The sequence below is a fragment of the Hordeum vulgare genome, chromosome 4H (assembly GCF_904849725.1).
Source record: "Hordeum vulgare subsp. vulgare chromosome 4H, MorexV3_pseudomolecules_assembly, whole genome shotgun sequence".
NCBI lineage: Eukaryota > Viridiplantae > Streptophyta > Magnoliopsida > Poales > Poaceae > Hordeum > Hordeum vulgare.
In genome coordinates this window covers 395645246-395657902 of record NC_058521.1, presented here as the reverse complement: position 1 = coordinate 395657902, position 12657 = coordinate 395645246, and the positions used below count along the sequence as shown (strand labels likewise).

The following is a 12657-nucleotide window of genomic DNA, read 5'->3' as shown; positions in this document are numbered from 1 at the left end:
CAAGGTGCATTAGATGTTGCTTTCGGATGAAGCAAATGAAATCATGTAAATTACAATTCGAGGGCTAGGAGTGGAGGGTTTATTGACATGGAACTACATTCAAAACTAAAAAATCCATCAGGTCGGCCTACCATCTTCGTATGTCACAAAATTGACCCAAGTCTGGACGACCAAAATCTTTGTTGTCAGTGCAGATCACAAGGCGTGGTTGGTCTTATGGGCTACGATAGTGATAACCCACAAGTATAGGGGGTCATAATAGTGTTCACGGGCAGTATTACACCCTGATTTATTGATTCCACACAAGGGGCTGAAAGAATATTTATTTGTCTTAGCAGCTGAGTTGTTAATTCAATTTGATCTAATCCCATCACCGTCCAATAAGACTACAAAGGAATGACTCACTCCTGGTGGTGAGCATGATGGAATTGTCGATGGAGAAGGGTTGGTGATGACGATGACGCATCCCCTTCTCCGGAGCTCCAAACAGATTCCATATCAGCCCTCCCGAGGAAGAACGGGAGGTGTTGGCGCCTCCGTCTCCTAAAACGCGATGAAATCTTCTCTCCTATTTCTTCCGTAATTATGGATTAATATGACTCGAATTAGGGTCGGAGGAGCCACGAGGTGGCCTCAATCCATCAAGGTGCACCGAGGTGGTGGGCGAACCCTATTGTCTTGGCACCAACAGGTGCCCCCCTTTCGTGGGTCTTTACTCAAATAATTATTATATTTCCCAAAAAATCACAAAAAGTTTGGTCCGATTCCGAGAACTTTATTTCTGCACAAAAACAACACCACTGCAGTTTTGTTGAAAACATCATTGCAGTTTTGTTGAAAACAACGTCAGTCCTGGGTTAGTTTCATTCAGATCATGCAATTTAGAGTCCCAAACAAGAATAAAAGTGTTCGGAAAGTAGATATGTTTGATATGTATCAACTCCCCCAAGCTTAACTCATTGCGTGTCCTCAAGCAATTTTGTTGATAAAACTGAGTGTGATAAAGAAAACTTTTACAAACTCTTTTGTTCTCATTGCTATATATATGCTTGGCTAGTGTTCAGGATTTTTGCATAAATCATAAATAACCATATCCATTATAAAAATTAAACATCATATTCACTCATGGCAATAACATAAGCAACTAGCGAGCAATAATAAGATATCTCACATCCAAACAGTTTGTCAAAAAACCATGATATAATATGATGATATGGTATCTCGCTAGCACTTTCTGAGACAGCAACACATAAATGCAGAGCATCTCTCAGATCCAAGCAGCGACTAGACATTGTAATTCAGAGTAGAAAATATCTAGTCATGCTCACATCCAACAATAACTATACCCAATGCATAAGAATAACAATAGCGCTCTCATGTATGGTTATTCTAGTAAGAATATGATGACTCAAATAAAATAAAATAACAAGAAAGTAAATATAAAGGCCCTTCGCAGAGGGAAGATTGATTTGCAGAGGTGCCAGAGCTCAAGGTTTAAAACAAAGATCAAATTGTAGTTTTGAGTGGTGTGTTTTTCCTATCAATGTCACAATAGAGTTTTCGATATCTTCCATGATAAACACATTATTGGTGGTTCCCAAGTGGAAATATAAAGTTTACTCCTATCCACCATCCATACACAAGCCATGGCTGACCGAATCCACACGTGCCTTCCAACATATCAACCGTGCCAGGAGTTTTGTTTAATTTATTTTCATTATGCAGGACTGGGCATCATTTTACGAGCCTCTATCATGCAATGACAAGCGAGTAAACGCCGATCTTGAGAATAACCCGGTTAGCATGGAAGATATTGATCGCCATATCGCTCCATGAGCGATACGAGCACACAAAACAAATGTTTATTTAAATGTTTAGAGGAGGCACATGCAAATTTACTTGGAACGAGACGGTAATACCGCATATAGGTAGGTATGGTGGACTCATTTGGCACAACTTGGGTTTAGGAGTTTGGATGCACAAGCAGTATTCTCGCTTAGTATAGATGAAGGCTAGCAATATATTGAGAAGCGACCAACAAGAGAGCGAAAACGGTCATAATCATGCATTGATAATAATTAACATTAACATTATCATGAGTAGGATATGGACACTATGAATTTAAATATCATGATGATTGCATTAGTTTTGAATCAACTACATATTTGCACATGGGCCAAGTTAAGCCACTTGAATTGCTCGAAGGAAAATACTATAGTACCATACCACATCATAAACATTTTAATGCATGTTGAGACATAAGATAAATCATTATTCACTTCTAGGTATTTAAGCATGGCGTGAGCAACTATAATGTCTAATTGTCATCATAAACATGTTTACTTATAATATAACAAATCAAGATCGAACGAGCTAATCATTTGTACAAAAGCGGAAAAGTAGAGGAATTTATACCGGCTTCCTTTTACCACGATCACTTCATCAAATATCGTCATTATTGCCTTTTACTTGTACAACTGAATGGTGTGATAATAATAATAGTTCAGATGTGTCACCGACTAAGCTAGAATCTGCAAAACAATTTATGCAAAGGAGAAGACAAGCTAATATTGGCTCTTTTGTTAGATAAAAATTAATACATACGAGAGCCACTCAACATTTTCATCATAGTCTTATCCTCTAACTAAAGAAAAAGAAATCCAGAGAAACACTGAAATATTTTATAAATTTTGGTTTTAATGAAGGAAGGAAATAAACAAAGGAAAAACAAAAACGAGAAAAACTATTTACATTGGAAAGCTCCCAACATTTAAAGGATGTCTTTTTTGGTTTTCTTTTAATTCTACAAACTAAGTAAACAAGAAAGAAAAACTAAAAAGAAGCAAGAAATATTTTCTGGATTTTCCAAGTTTTTCAAACACACAAGAAAAAAGCAAAAAAAAACTAACGTGGATATATAATGAAAGTGGATGAACACCTACAATTGATATGAAGAGTGTGAACATGAATATAATGTTGATGAGAAATATGAATTGACCACCATGGCTGGTCAGGATAATAATCAGAGTGGTAGCTTGTAGAGGTGTTCCATGTTGCCTCCTCAGCCAAGCGAGCGGCCTCCACGACTTTGTTGTGCTCCTGCGCTTCGCACTAGAGAACGTAATATCTCCATTTGTTCTGAAAATCAAAGGGAGAAGGCGCAGGAAACATAACATATACAAGGTTATATTTATCAGATATTAAGTTACACTCATAACACTAAGGACCATTCTTAAAAAATCGTGACGCCACATGGCTTCAAAATCTAAATATCTCTCACGCAGCATAGGGTCGTTAGGACGAGGTGAGATTCCTATTTGTGAAGCTACACGGGAGGCATAAATTCCAAATACAAATCACCATTACACTATAGGAATCAGCTTCTTTGCCGTCAGCCATCACAAACGAGAAAGAGGTCCACACCGACGGCAATGATCTTTGTCGTCTGCCACCTGTCGGCAAAGATTCTGCGTCAGCCTACGACTACATTGTAGCTTCTTTGCCGTCAGCCTACCCTAAGCGGACGGCAAAGCTCTTTGCCGTCCGTGTCAGACACTGAGAAGTCGACAAAGAGATTGAGCCGGTAGCTGATAGGCAACGCCTCCGTTAGGGCTAACGGAGGCTTTGTCGTCTGCTTCCCCTATAGCCTTTGCCGTCTGCTTCTATGGGCCAGCATAGTGTTGGGCCAGCGCCTGACGGCTTCTTTGCCGTTTGCCACTGTTCGCTTTGCCGTCACCTCCCGAGGAGGCGGACGGCAAAGAGCCTATATGGGCGAGCTGCTGCTGCTCCCAGGTTGCACAGCTGGGTGCCACGTGTCCTCTTTGCCGTCTGCTCCCTGATGGCAAAGACCTTTGCCATCAGCTCGCAGACGGCAAACAGCCCAAATTGTCACTTTTTTGTTTATTTTTTCTATTTCACAGCACATATATATATATATATATATATATATATATATATATATATAATTCATAGCACATATATGATATATAGCTGACAACACATATATGATATACATATAAAGTTCATCAATGCCATTTGTTCATCAACGTACATCCCATACATAGAAAAAACCAACAGATATAAAGTTCCATCCATAGATACATATAAATATAGTTCCAGCTATATTGTTCATCCATATATACATATACATCTAGTTGCACATTGTTCGTCAACTCAAACAAAAACTAGAACTAAAGCACTCCAATGCCAGCTTCCATGCATGTAGTACATCCAATCTGCAAAATGGGAATATGTAGCGACCCGACTCAATACGAGTCAAGCCTCTGGTGTTTCCGTACCATCCCAAGATCATGCTGGTACACACTCAGTACATCAATGTATATATCAAGAGTTCAACCACACAGCTTTATTAATCGAAATCTCATAACGAGTACTTTATTACAATAATGAATTACAATAAAGTGGCTGAAGGCCATCTCATGAGATATCTAACGAAGACTAGCGGAAGCATCAGGTAGACGAGTCCATCCGACTCCAGGGCATGTCGTTGAGCGTAGATCATAGCCTCACTCCTGGTCGGAAAAGTACTCTGCAACATGATACGTTGCAGCCGTGTAGGTCAGCATATGGAATATGCCGGCAAGTCATCAAAGAGAGGGGGAAAATAATAACCAACTATCTCTACATGCATATTTGGCAGGTGGGGCTATAAGTTTTGCATAAAGCCAATTTTCTCCTACAACAAGAGAGGGCAGAAAGCAAAATATTACTACATTGCTTGTTGTTAACGAGATGGTTCCGCCAACCAATTCTCGTACCTGAGTTGTTAATAATTCCCACATCATTATTAAGTTGTGTCGAGAGTTCAGGGAAATTTCAATGCCTTCGGCTCAAGTTGTCCATTACCGTGGACACGGCTAATTGATTAGGTTTGGGCACTCTACAGATTTTGCACACATTCCCCACAAGATTTGATCGCCTCCGAGTATGGCCTCGCACTTCAGGGTGTTTGAAGACCGGATGATCAAAACATGGTCTTTCAACGGGTCCCTTTGAATCCCTGTCGGTGCCCATCCATTCCTACCGTTCTTCTACATCTGCAGGCACCGCCTGTCTAGAGTCGCCGTGTTGTCCAACCAAGCCAGAGCCCATAATGACTTGTGGCTGTGCAGGTAAGCCTTGGGTCTTGAAGCCTCCGTCCGTCTCTTCGAGCCTGGATGAAGCTTTCCGCAAGATGTCATGGCACGTTTCCAGCATCCCGAGGTCGTCCACTGGTTTCTCCAGGGAGCCCGTCAAACCGTCCTTCACCCAGAGTTGCATTGCTTCATGAGGTCTTGAAAATCTTGGCTTAACCAGTCTTTGGTATTTAATTATCCTCGCATCACTCGTGTTATGCACTCAACCAGAATCCCGTCTACTCAAGCATAGCAATATGAAATTTCTCGTCCCGGGCCAAGTATCGGGGTTGTTGTGTGCCTACCACATGATACTACAATTTCCAAGTACCTAAAATTTCCATGTACCTATACTAAAATTTCCAAGTACCTACTCAGCATGCAATTGGGCAAAGAAAGGTGAAACTACCATGCATAGAAAAACATAGGAGATAGTATGATCAAAATGACTTGCCTTGATGACAGTTGTCTTGATCGAGCGCTTCTAAGTAACAAGCTTCGCACTCCCGGTGATCTACCGATACAAACAAATACACACCATAAGCACTACAATCATCAAGAAGTAAAATAACATCACAAGTATAAAGTAGCTATGGCCTAAGTGAAAGAATTCACTTCACCTCACTAAGGCAGAAATTGTTTCTGTTAAAACCCCAAGTAAAAATATTTAAATTTTTCTGAAACTTATACCACTGTAATATATAATCACTAGGAAGCAGTATCAAAAAGAATCAAATAAAAATCATTTTTAAACTCCTTGAATAAGCAAAACAAGGATTAAACTAAATCTGATCTAATTCAAATTTGAAAATTTCAAACATAGACGAATTATATGTTTTTAAAACCTACGGAAAATTTTTGATCTACTGGAAAAAGAATCAACCTCATTGGATCTCTAGATCAAAAGTTATGATGAAAACAATATTGGAACTTTCTCTGTTTTTGGAATTAAACAGAAAAAAAGAAATTGATTCTAACGGGCAGGGGGTACACGTGGCGGCCCCTGATTGGTTGCGGGTTCGTTTGGTGCGGGGAAATCTAACAAACGGCCGAAGCTTAATGAATTCCTCTCGGCTAATATTAAGTGAAATAAAACCGTCTCGATTTTTAATTAAAAACCGAAGGGGTACGGGTATTCTAATCTACCGCGTCTATTCTAGATCCGACGGTGGAGGAGGAGGAGAGGTGCTTACAGGGGGGTGGTGGTACTCCGGCGAGAAAATCCGGCGAGGCCGAGGCGAAGTGGCGATGGGGAGGCGGCTCCGGTGGTCTCCGACGACGGCTGAGAGGTCGGGGAGGTTGCGGGGCTTCTCCCCCATCGTTCTGCGGCGGCGGCGAGGCGAGGGGAGGCTCGGGGCAGTGAGGGGAGTGGCCGGGGTTCTGCCGAGCTCGGAGCTCCGGCGAGCTCGCATGGGGGCGGCGTGGGGGCTCGGGTAGGGTGGCAGGCTGGCGGAACGGGGCGAGGGGAGGGCTGTGGCGGCGGGTATTTGTAGGGGAGAGGGGGCGCCGAGGAGGGAAGGAGATCGGGGGAGGTCCGGCGAACTTGGAAGGGGATCGGGGGGAGGAAGGGAAAGAGAGCGAGAGAAGGAAGGGGGTGACCGAGCGGGTGATTCGGTCGGCCAGGGGGGCCCACGTGCACAGAGAGAGAAGGCGAGGTGGCGCGTCGGTGGCCGATCCGGAGTGGGATCGGATCCCGGTAGGTGGGGATCTCGCCTGATTGCTATATAACGCCGCGGGCGGTTTCCATATATAGCGCTTTTTCCTATTTTTTTCAAAAACAGAGATTAAAACAAATAAAAGGCAAGAAAATAAAATCCAAAGATAGGGATATTATATACCATAAATTTTCAGAAAAAAAATTCTCTATCCGTTTAACATTTTTCCAAGAAAAAAATAAAAACTTTTTAAAAAATGTTTTTTTTCAGAAAAACCCCTTTGCTATATTTTATTTTTCAAATTAATTTCTCCATAAATTCTGGTTTTTCCTGGCTCAATTATTTTCAAAAAAACACCCCTGGCTTGGGAGGGACATTTTCCTCCGCTTTTTCTTACGTGCAAGAATTTTCTTTGGGGTATTTTCTCGGGGAGGAAAAATCGAAAAGCAAAAGCAAGTATTTGACGGAAATCAAATGCAAATTTTTATTGCAAACAAAATGCATAGGTGTTTAGCTACATTTGTAAAACATTCCAAATTAGGAAATTTGGGATGTTACAAACCTACCCACCTTAAGATGAATCTTGCCCTCGAGATTCGGGTTGGCTAGAAAATAGGTGCGGGTGGTCTCGACGAAGATCTTCTTCTCGCTCCCAGGTGGCTTCTTCCTCGGTGTGGTGGCTCCACAACACCTTGCAGAACTTGATGATCTTGTTGCGGGTAACTCTGTTGGCAGTCTCGAGAATCCTGACGGGTTTCTCCTCATACTCAGATCACTGTCAAGCTGTATGGCCTCGAGGGGAACTGTATCTCTCAACGGAACATCAGCCATCTCAGCGTGGCATTTCTTCAATAGGGAAACATGGAAGACATCATGAACTCCGGAATATCCTTCCGGCAGTTCCATTTTATATGCAACTTCGCCTCTACATTCAAGAATTTTGTAGGGGCCAATGAATCGGGGTGCTAACTTTCCTTTCACACCAAATCTCTTGATTCCTCGAAGTGGAGACACCCGAAGATATGCTCGGTCTCCCACTTCGTATGTTACTTCCTTGCGTTTGCTGTCAGCATAACTTTTCTGCCTGGACTGAGCTATCTTGAGTCGGTCACAAATCAGCTTGACCTTCTCTTCAGAATCTCGGATAAGGTTGGGACCAAAAAGTTGTCGGTCTCGAACTCCATCCCACATCAACGGTGTTCTGCACCTCCTTCCGTATAGAGCTTCGAAAGGGGCCATCTTCAGACTTGTCTGATAGCTGTTGTTGTATGAGAACTCGGCATAAGGAAAATTGTCATCCCAACTAGACCCATAGTCTAGTGCGCAAGCTCTCAACATGTCCTCCAGAATCTGACTGACTCTCTCGGTCTGTCCATCTGTTTGTGGGTGAAAAGTTGTACTGAACTCCAATCTCGTTCCCAAGGTTTCATGCAGTTGGTAGCAAAATTTTGATGTGAATTGAGTCCCTCTATCTGACACAATACTCTTCGGTACTCCATGCAGACATACGATCCTGGTCATATATATCTTAGCCAGCTTGGCACTCGTGTAAGTAGTCTTCATAGGAATGAAGTGAGCTACCTTGGTCAAATGATCGACCACAACCCAAATTGAATCATAGCCAGAACGGGTCCTGGGTAATCCTGTGATGAAGTCCATACCAAGCTTTTCCCATTTCCACTCGGGTATCGGCAGAGGCTGAAGCAAACCTGCTGGCTTCTGATGCTCGGCTTTTACTCACTAACAAATATCGCATATTGCTACAAACTCGGCAATGTCTTTCTTCATTCCTGTCCACCAGAAACTTTCTTTCAGATCCAGATACATATTGGTGTTGCCGGGGTGTATCGAGTACGGGGCATCATCGGCCTCCTGAAGTATCAACTTCCTGAGTTCGGGATCATTGGGTACATAAATGCGATCCTCAAACCATAAAGTTCCGTGTTCATCCTCACGAAAACCTTTAGCCTTCCCGTCTTTCATTTTCTGCTTAATCTCAGATATCTCCTTGTCTGATATCTGTGCTTCATGGATCTTTTCTGTCAAAGTGGACTGAATTTCCAGTGTGGCAACAAATCCTCTTGGAACTATTTCCAATTTGAGCTCTCAAAGATCATCGGTTAACTCCTGGGGTAATCCTCCGGCTATGAGTGTGTTCACATAACTATTGCGGCTCAACGCATCGGCTACAACATTTGCCTTGCCTGGGTGATAATGCAATCTCATGTCATAGTCCTTGATCAATTCTAGCCATCGCCTCTGTCTGAGGTTCAACTCCTTCTGCGTGAAGATATATTTCAGGCTCTTGTGATCATTGTAAAAACCACAACTATTTCCGATCAGGAAATGTCTCCAGGTCTTGAGAGCGTGCACTACGGCTGCTAGCTCAAAGTCATGTGTGGCATAATTCAACTCATGGGGTCTGAGCTGTCTAGATGCATAGGCTAGTATTTTTCCTTCTTGCATGAGCAGTCCTCCGAGTCCTTGACGAGAAGCGTCACAGTAAACCTGGAAATCCTTCCGAATGTTCGGCAATATCAGCACTGGGGCTTTAACCAGACGTTTCTTCAACTCTTGAAAACTGGATTCACATTCCTCGGTCCAAACATACTTGGACTCCTTCTTCAACAACTCTGTCATGGGCTTGGCGACCTTTGAGAAATTCTCAATGAACCTCCGGTAATATCCGGCAAGTCCGAGGAAACTTCGGATCTCCTTGACTGAAGTGGGTGCTACCCATTCGGTGACTGCTGCGACCTTGGCAGGGTCCACTGCTATTCCTTCTCCTGAGATGACGTGTCCAAGGAATCTGACTTCCTTCAACCAAAACTGACATTTGCTAAACTTTGCATACAACTTATGCTCTCGAAGTTTCTCCAGAACTAGACGCAGATGTTCCTTGTGTTCCTCCTCGTTCTTGGAGAATATCAGTATGTCATCGATGAACACCACGACAAACTTGTCCAAGTATTCCATAAATACCTTGTTCATCAGATTCATAAAATATGCTGGAGCATTAGTCAGTCCAAATGACATGACCGTGTACTCGTACATGCCGTACCGAGTGGTGAAGGCTGTCTTGGGAATATCCTGTTCACGAATCTTCAACTGATGATACCCGGATCGAAGATCGATCTTGGAGAATACTCGGGCTCCAACTAACTGGTCAAACAGATCATTGATCATCGGCAAGGGATACTTGTTCTTGATGGTCACCTCGTTCAATGCACGATAGTCGACTACCATTCTCAAGGACTTATCCTTCTTTTCAACCAAGAGCACTGGGCTTCCCAAGGTGAAGAACTTGGGCGAATATACCCTTTGTGCAACAACTCCTTAATTTGCTTCTTGATTTCTACCAAGTCATTTGCGGGCATCCGATAGTGTCTCTTGGATATCGGGGCTGTTCCGGGTAATAGCTCAATCAGGAACTCAATCTCTCTATCGAGTGGCATGCCCGGTAATTCCTCCGGAAATACATCTGGGTATTCTTGTACAATCGGTACTTCCTCCTGGACTACTCCCGTGAGAGAGTTTACTCGTTTACTCCGTGTCGGGTGCTGAGACACGTACTTAATCCTCTTTTGCTCGGGGGTGGTGAGCAAAATAGACTTAAGGGCACAATCAATATTTCCTTCGTACTTGGCCAACCAATCCATGCCTAGGATTACATCCAATCCCTGAGACTCTAATACGATGAGGTCGGTGGGAAAATTATGGTTCCCGATGTTGAGACTCAAAGCATGGCATCCTATCCCGGCTGTCATCATGCCTCCTAGGGAACTGACCTTAATAGGCTGGCTGAGGGTTCTAGTTGGCAAACTATACTTTTCCACAACTACCCTTGATATGAATGAATGCGTTGCACCAGAATCAAAAAGTACCAATACTAGACGTGAAATTAGGAAAAACTTACCAACCACAGTATCGGGGTGATCATAGACCTCTTCAACATCAATGTGATTCACCTGAGCTCGAGGAACAGGATTGGGCTTCTTTGCTGCAGAGTTGCCATTGCCGTTTCCATTTCCCTGCTTGTTCTGGGGACATTCAGTGGCATAGTGTCCCGTCTTCTGACACTTGAAGCAGGTGATGTGATTCAGATCCTTCAGAGCTGGAGCTGAATGATGCTGAGTGCCAGTACCGCCATTCTTGAAGTTGCTGTTGTTGCGGTGGTTCCCATTTCCTCCATGGTTGTGGCCTCCATGGTTGTGCACTGGGTGGTTATGCTGGACGTGTCCTCCAAACTTACCGGATCCAGTCCCGGTATTCCCTGAATAGGGGGTGTAGCGAGGCTTCTGCTGAGTGCCGGAGTTGAACTTTCCATTGCCATACTTCCGCTTGCGGTTCTCCATCTCCTGATGTTTCCCCTCCAAGATGAGGGCCTTATCTACCAGCTCCTCGTAGTTGTTGAAGTTGGCTACAGTCAGCTGAATGCTCAGCTCATCATTGAGTCCCTCCAAGAACTTTTCCTGCTTGGCCGCATCATCGGCCACATCTCCAGGTGCATGACGGGCGAGCATGCTGAATTCATTGACATACTGAGCCACAGAGCGATTTCCCTGGCGTAAGTTGTGAAACTCACGCTTCTTCAGACTCATTGCACCAGCTGAGACATGTGCGGTGCGGAAGGCTTGCTTGAACTGCTCCCAAGCAACTCCAGCAATGGGGTATGTGGTGGTGTAGTTCTCCCACCATGCAACTGCAGGGCCTTCAAGTTGATGCACGGCAAAGCGCACCTTCTCAGCTTCAGTACAACCAGCAGTGATAAGTTCCAGCTCCATCTTGCAGAGCCAGTCATCTGCCACAATGGGCTCAATGCTTCTGGAGAAAGTCGGAGGGTTCAATCTCAGGAAATGGGTGAGATTGTCGGCCTGGCTGGATGATGATTGTTGTTATTGTTCTGGTTCTCGATGATCAGCTGCATCAGGGTATTCTGTTGCTGAATCAATTGAGTGAGTTCCGGTGGGAAGTTGGAAGCAAGGGCATGTCTCGGAGGCATCTGGTGTTTGTAGAGGGGTGAGATTAGCATAGAACAATGGTCTAAGAGTAATTACACTACCCATATGAAATGCAACACACAAGTATCACACCACACATTTTATTCAATACCATAACAAAAGGTTCACACACGGGGATACAAAATTTGATAACCTAAACATCGTCCTAAGCGTTTAACGATAAGACAAATTTGGTGGTCTAGTCTAAGTGTCCTCCTCAGAAAAGCATGGTGGTGGGTCCTTCGGTGGAGCTTTCTTCATAGTCCTCCTCATTCCCGATCAAGGGGGCTACGTCTCCTTCAGGATGAAGGTTCTCGCCCATGTCCAGTTCCTCCTCCAGGTATGCGACTCGAGTCTTCAGCTTCTCGATCCTCTCCAGAAAGTCCTTCACCTCCAATTCGTGCTCATAGTGGGCTTCCCGGGCTGCTTCTTCAAGTTCGAGTTCGCGGAGCGACAATTGCTCGATCTTCCTGGAGTCCTTGATCACAGGATGCTCCAGAGTCCCGCCGTGCTTCTCCAAGGTCTAGGCATAGGACAGGAGAGCGTCCATGGTCTTTCTTGAGATGATTTCTCCATGTTCTCCTCTCTGGGATACCGTGAATAGGTCCGGTGATATAGGGCAGCCTCTGTACACTTCCTTGATACGTCTGAGTGCACAATGGACCGCCATGTCCCTTCCGAGAATCCAGTTGGGTGCCATGAACTTGAAGTCCACCGGCTCAGTGCGCGGCTCGAATGTCCTTCCGGGAACGTGCACCTCAATCCTGTAGCGTGAATCCTCCGGGTAAGACGAAGTAGGCTTCCCTGTGATAGTCGGCAGAGCAATCCTCAAGTTGTTGATGATCTGTATCAGCTCCTTTCCGAAAG

The 12657-nt window shown here is 44.0% G+C and overlaps 1 pseudogene; it reads right to left on the bottom strand.

Moving 5' to 3' along the window:
* The window catches only part of LOC123450560, a 40292-nt pseudogene extending 33745 nt beyond the window's left edge, over positions 1-6547 (bottom strand).
* Positions 6548-12657: the final 6110 nt, after the last annotated feature.